Source organism: Neomonachus schauinslandi, chromosome X (genome assembly GCF_002201575.2).
Source record: "Neomonachus schauinslandi chromosome X, ASM220157v2, whole genome shotgun sequence".
Classification (NCBI taxonomy): Eukaryota; Metazoa; Chordata; class Mammalia; order Carnivora; family Phocidae; genus Neomonachus; species Neomonachus schauinslandi.
Genome location: NC_058419.1, coordinates 91,702,371 through 91,709,532, shown reverse-complemented (window position 1 = coordinate 91,709,532; position 7,162 = coordinate 91,702,371). Strand labels below are relative to the sequence as shown.

Below are 7,162 nucleotides of genomic sequence, written 5' to 3'. Positions count from 1 at the left end.
ACTATACTTCAGAGCCGTAGTAATCAAAACAGTGTGGTACTGGCATAAAAACGGACACATAGATCAATGGAACAGAATGGAAAGCCCAGAAATAAACCCATGCACATATGGTTAATTAATTTATGACAAAGGAGGCAAGACTATACAATGGGGAACGGACAGTCTCTTCAATAAATAGTGTTGGGAAAACTGGACAGCCACACACAAAAGAATGAGACTGGACCGCTATATTACACCATACACAAAAGTCAACTCAGAAAATGGACTAAGTGGGTGCCTGGGTGGCTCAGTCGGTTAAGCGGCTGCCTTCGGCTCAGGTTATGATCCTGGAGTCCCGGGATCGAGTCCCGCATCGGGCTCCCTGCTCAGCAGGGAGTCTGCTTCTCCCTCTGACCCTTCCCCATCTTGTGCTCTCTCTCACTTTCTCTCTCTCAAATAAATGAATAAAATCTTTAAAAAAAAATGGGCTAAGGATTTGAAAATAAGATTGGAAACCATAAAATTCCTGGGCGGTAAACTCCTTGACATCGCTCTCAGCGATATTTTCTGGATCTGACTCCAGTGCCAAGGGCAACACAGTGGGACTACATCAAACTGAAAAGCTTCCACACCATCAAAGAAAAATGCAACCTACGAAATGGGAGAAAATATTCGTAAATCATATATCCAATAAGGTATTAATATCCAAAATATACAAAGAACTCATACAACTCAAGAGCAAAAACCCAACAGTCCAATTAAAAAATGGGCAGAGGACCTGAATAGATATTTTTCCAAAGAAGACATACAAGTGGCCAACACACATATGAACAAGTGCTCAACATTGCTCATCATTGGGAAATGCAAATCAAAACCACAATGAGATATCATTTCACACCTGTCAGAACGTCTAGTATCAAAAAGACAAGAAATAACAAGTATTGGCAAGGATGTGCAGAAAAGGGAACTTTCACGCACTCTTGGTGGGAATGCAAATTGGTGCAGCCACTGTGGAAAACAGTATGGAGGTTCCTCAAAAAACTAAAACTAGGGACGCCTGGGTGGCTCAGTTGTTAAGCGTCTGCCTTCGGCTCAGGTCATGATCCCGGGGTCCTGGGATCGAGCCCCGCATCGGGCTCCCTGCTCGGCGGGAGGCCTGCTTCTCCCTCTCCCACTCCCCCTGCTTGTGTTCCCTCTCTCGCTGTGTGTCTTTCTCTGTCAAATAAATAAATAAAATCTTAAAAAAAAAAAAACAAACTAAATCTAGAACAATCCGGTAATTCCACTGCTAGGTATTTATCCAAAGAAAACGAAAACACTAATTTGAAAAGATATATGCACCCTTATGTTCATTATTTACAATAGCCAAGATATGGACGCAACCAATTCATTGACGGATGAATGGATAAAAAAGATATGGTATGTATATATACAATGAAATACCGCTCAGTCATAAAAAAGAATGAGATCTTGCCATTTGCGACAACACAGACCCAGAGGGTAGGATGCCAAGTGAAATAAGTCAGACAGAGAAAGACAAATGCCATATGATTTCACTTATATGTGGAATCTAGAAAACAAAACAAATGAGCAAACAAAACTCACAGATGCGGAGAACGGATTGGTGGTTGCGGGAGGGGAGGGGGGTTGGGGTGGGTGAAATGGGAGAAGGGGGTCAAGAGGTACAAACTTCCAGCCATAAAATAAATAAGTCATGGGTTGTAACATACAGCATGGCAACTATGGTCAACAACATCGGATTGCGTATTATGTAACTTTATATGGTGGCGGGGGGGAAGCTAGACTTTTTGCGGTGAGCATTTCACAGTGTATACAAAGATCGAATCCTTATGTTGAGCACCTGTAACTAATATAATGTTATATGTCAATTATACCTCAATTAAAAAAAATGTCAGGCCTGGATAAACCTTTCCAGCTCCCTCATCACCGAGGAAGGATGTGGATGTGGTTTATGGGAAAATTGGACAGACAGCACTGAGTTCCCATATACCCCAGTTTCCCCCCATTAGAAGACTGGTTCAATATTGGTATGTTATTATTAATCAATCTCCATAGTTTCCATTAGGGTTCACACTTTGTGTTTTACTCTGGGTTTTGATACGTGTATAATGTCATATATCCACCATTATAGTGTCACACAGAGTAGTTTCACTGCCCTAAACATCCTCTGTGTCCCATTTATTTGTCCCTCCCTCTCTCTCTGGGGCCCCCTGAACCCCTGGCAACCACCGATCTTTTTCCTGTCTCCAGAGTTTTGTCTTTTCCAGAACGGTCATGTAGTTGGACTCACAGTTTGTAGCCTTTTCAGATTGGCTTCTTTCACTTAGTAACATGCATTTAAGGTTCCTCCATGTCTTTTCATGGCTCGATAGCTCATTTCTTCTTAGCGCGGAATGGTGTTCCATTGTCTGGATGTTCCTGCCCCTTACTATACCCTAGACGTTGATGCAAGCACTACAGAGATCCAAAAGGGGCAAAGAGTCAGTGTCTACCTTCGAGGAACTTCTAGTCTAGCTGAGGAGATAAGACACACACAGCCATACAAAGTCAGCTAATAATTAAGCACTAAGTCAGACGGGCCGAAAGACACAACATGGAACGAGTAACTGCTGCTGCCGCTATGGCGCAGGAAGAGTTCGAGAAGGTTCTACAGAGGAAGTGCAGTGGGACAGGGGCAGGGCGAGACAGAGAGGATAGAGAGAGGATTCAGGAAGGCTCCGTGTGTCTCAGCTTTTGACCCTGTGCCTCTCTCACAGGCTGTGCACAGAGAAGAGAGAAAAGGGAAATGACGTGCCCACAGTGTGTCCATTTCTCTGGTGGGAGACTGTGCCCACACGGGGCGTCTGGCAATTAGCTCGAAAGTGGACGAGCTCATTCCCTCTCTAAACAGGTGAGCAACTGGCGCCAGGGAGCTGGTGTCTTTATTAAGTTCTAGTTCCAGGCAGCAAAGCCTCTCAAATCTTTAGCTAAACTCTGTGTGTGTGTGTGTGTGTGTGTGTGTAGTATAAAGTTTACTTTAGAAGAGATCATTTTTTTAATACTTTTTTTGTGGCGAGATAAGTTGTAGGATACTAGGACATTTTTATTCCAGTCTTCATATCTTTTGTGCATTAAAAAAAAAAAAAGCATAGACCGCTTCCTGAATTTGCATGTCATCGTTATGCATGGGCCACACTGATCTTCCCTGTATCGGACCGATGTTACCATATGCGCCGCCGAAGTGAGCACTATACTGCTTTTTTTTTTTTTTTAAGATTTTTTATTTATTTATTTGAGAGAGAGAATGGGAGACAGAGAGCACGAGAGGGGGGAGGGTCAGAGGGAGAAGCAGACTCCCCGCTGAGCAGGAAGCCCGATGCGGGACTCGATCCCGGGACTCCAGGATCATGACCCGAGCCGAAGGCAGTCGCTCAACCGACTGAGCCACCCAGGCGCCCCTATACTGCTTTTTAATATAGTAAAATACTCATAACATAAAGTTGACCATCATAAGCATTTTTTAAAACAATTTACTTATTTATTTTAGGGGGGAGGGGCAGTGAGAGAGGGAGAGAGAATCTCAAGCAGGCTCCCCACTGAGCTTGGAGCCCGACGCGGGGCTCAATCTCACGACCCTGAGATCATGACCTGAGCTGAAATCAAGAGTCAGATGCTTAACCAACTGAGCCACCCAGGTGCCCCATCTTAAGTGTTTTTATGTGTACAGTGCAGTGGTATTAAGTACATCACCACCATCCATCTCCAGAACTTTTTCATCTTCCCAAACAGAAACTCTGTACCCCTTAGATATTAACTTCCCATTCTCCCCAGTTGCCCCTGCCCCTGGCAACTGCCATCCCACTTTCCGTCTCTCTTAACGCGACTGCTGTAGGGACCTCATCTAAGTGGGGTCGTGCAGTATTTGTCCTTTTGTGACTGACTTGCTGTTCTCCAGCATGGCTGCCCCATTTCATGTTCCCACCAGCGGGGTGCCAGGGTTCCGATTTCTCCCCATCCTTGTCAACACTTTGTATTTTCTGTTGGTTTGCTTATTTCTTTTTAATAATGGTCATCCTAATGGATGTGAAGTGGTCTCTAGTTGTGGTTTTGATTTCTTTATCTAAACTTATTTGGTGGGGAAGCAGGGGAGAGTCATGATTCCTGCATGGGATGCTCACTGGGGGTGGACTCAGCTTTGGGCATCAAAAGGCCCAGCCTGCCCACCTTTGGCAGTTCACTGGCTCTCTGGGGCCTGTTGTCTAATATATGTATAAAATGTTGAAATCCCTTCCATGTACCTCGTCCTCCTTCCTCAAGGATTATTAGTATTATCACTTCATAGGTAAAAAGTTTTTCTAAATATTTAAATGCCCACTGGTAGACACATAGAATTGTGTTTTATCTTCCGTTAATTCATTTATTTTGTCTTAATGTTTTTTAAGTTTATTTATTTATTTTTAAAGATTTTATTTATTTGACAGAGAAAGACGGCAAGAGAGGGAACACAAGCAGGGGGAGTAGGAGAGGGAGAAGCAGGCTTCCTGCCCAGCAGGGAGCCCGATGGGGGACTCGATCCCAGGACCCTCGGATCCTGACCTGAGCCGAAGGCAGACGCTTAACGACTGAGCCACCCAGGCGCCCCAAGTTTATTTATTTTTTAGGAATCTCTATACCCAATGTGGGGCTCAAACACACAACCCTGAGATCAAGCTTCACGCGCTCCTCTGACTTGAGCCAGCCGGGCGCCCCTATTTTGTAAACATCAAACGAGTTAAAATTCAGGGGACCTAAAGGCTGGGTGCTGGATGCGGGGGAGGAGAGGAGCACAGAATTGGGAGCCAACCCTCATGTCCCCTTTCTCCCACCTCTGTTAGCAAGATTTGTGTCTCTGTTTTCTCAACACATTCCAGTGTCTGTTGTCAAGCACACGTGAAGACTTTCCAGGAAAGCCAAGGCCAAGGCTGGGCTAATTTGGCTGGTAAACATGCAGTGAACCAGTTTTAGATTTGGACACTTCTTACTTATAAAAACAGTGAAAGGAGGATCAGCCGAAAGTGCCGGCTCCCTGGGGTGTCGTCCCACACCAGAAAGGATGCCACTGAAATAAATGGGCCTGCACAGTCTCATTCCAGGCTGGCAGTACACAGCGAGGCGGTTTTTGCGGTCCGTGGCCCTGTCCTGTGGCAGGGCGTAGGAAGGTCTCATACCTCATCAGAACCCAGGAATTTCTCCTGCAAGCCTCCCAGGGGAGAAAAGGAGGAGTTCTGGCTGAATTGGGTACCCCCCCTTCCGCAATTTGTATGTTGGGGCCCTAACCTCCAGTCCCTCAGAATGTGGCTATATTTGGACGCAGAGCCTGTAAAGAGCAGATTACATTGAACAATCTTATGGGTGGGCCCTCATCTGATCTGACCGGTGTCCTTGTAAGAAGAGGAGATTAGGACACCACCACCACACACAGGATGTGTGTGTGATCCCACACACAGAGGGAAGAGGACATGAACACACCACAGGAGGAAGACGGCCATCTACAAACCAAGGAGGGAGGCCTGGAACAGATGCCCCCTCACAGCGCTTGGAAGGAACCAACCTGGCTGGCCCCTTGACCTGGGGCATCTAGCTCTGGAACTGGGAGGCATCACATTTCGGTTGTTTAAGCCCCCCAGGCTGTGGGACGGGAGGCGAATGGAAGAGGGCCACCAGAGCCGTTCTCCACAGACCTCCATCTTTTCGTGTTCTGCCAGGACCCAGATCAGCTGCGGTTCAAGCCCCGCCAGCGTGGACGCATGGCTGGTCACTAGGACGCCTTGGTGGAGCTCTTCTTAGGGGACCACCTGCCTGTAACCTGCTTTGTGGATAACGAGAGAGTGTGCTAGCCATGGTTTCCAAAGATTTTAATGCACCTATATATGTTCACTTGTCAAGCATTGGTTTAACTTTAAAATTTTTATTTTAAGGGGCGCCTGGGTGGTTCAGTCGGTTAGGTGTCCGACTCTTGATTTCAGCTCAGGTCATGATCTCAGGGTCGTGAGATCGAGCCCCATGTCAGATGCCGTGCTGGGCGTGGAGCCCACTTAAGATTCTCTCCTCCCTCTCCCTCTGCTCCTCCCCCCTCTCTCCCTCTCTAAAAAAAAATTATTTTAAAAAATCAGACTATACTCTGCCTACCTTTTCGTAAGACACTTTTTTCACTTGATAGGCAATATCGTGGGCAGTGCCATGCACAGTCTTACCGTGGCCTCCTGACGCCTGGATTGCTGCCACAGTAGCGTACTCTTTTTTTTTTTTTTTTTTAAAGATTTTTTATTTATTTATCTGAGAGAGAGAATGGGAGACAGAGAGCATGAGAGGGAGGAGGGTCAGAGGGAGAAGCAGACTCCCCGCCGAGCAGGGAGCCCGATGCGGGACTCGATCCCGGGACTCCAGGATCATGACCTGAGCCGAAGGCAGTCGCTTAACCAACTGAGCCACGCAGGCGCCCCCACAGTAGCGTACTCTTGAGGCCAACACTTCCACGGGTGGTCTCCTGAGTCCCCACCTTCCTCACGGTGGCAGAGATGACTTGACAGGTGAACTGGTAAGAGGACCGTTGTGTGTGGGGCGCCTGGGTGGCTCAGTCGTTAAGCGTCTGCCTTCGGCTCAGGTCATGATCTCGGGGTCCTGGGATTGAGCCCTGAGTCGGGCTACCCTTTTGGCGGGAAGCCTGCTTCTCCCTCTCCCACTCCCCCTGCTTGTGTTTGCTCTCTCGCTGTCTCTCTCTGTCAAATAAATAAAAATCTTCAAAAAAATAAATAAATCTTCGGGGAAAAAAAAAGGACCGTTGTGTTTTCAATACCAAAGGTCATGGTGGCTTAGTATAGGACAGTGGCAATGAAGATGGAGAAAAGTAGGTACATTTGAGATATGTAGAGTATATGTCAAATCTCATCCTCCCCACCCCATTGTCCTCCCTTCCCTAGCTCATATATGAAAAGTCTTTTTAGACATTTAATGCCCACAAATCTCCACATACAAAGCTCTGTTTTACCTTTTGTTTGTTTAAAAAGTGGTATCACACAATATCTATCTCTCTATATTTTAATATCTATATATCTATATTTTTGCAGGATGCTTTTTTTTTCCACTTGACTGTATGTGGGCAAACTTACATAGCAGAATCCACGTATCTCATTCTCCTTTTTTA

At 46.2% G+C, this 7,162-nt stretch overlaps 1 non-coding gene across 1 annotated transcript; it reads right to left on the bottom strand.

Annotated features, from left to right (window-relative positions):
• Positions 1 to 3,121: 3,121 nt before the first annotated feature.
• Positions 3,122 to 3,228, bottom strand: LOC123323499. Its single transcript, XR_006539440.1, has one exon. It is a non-coding gene; the product is annotated as a U6 spliceosomal RNA (small nuclear RNA).
• Between the last annotated feature and the right edge of the window lie 3,934 nt (positions 3,229 to 7,162).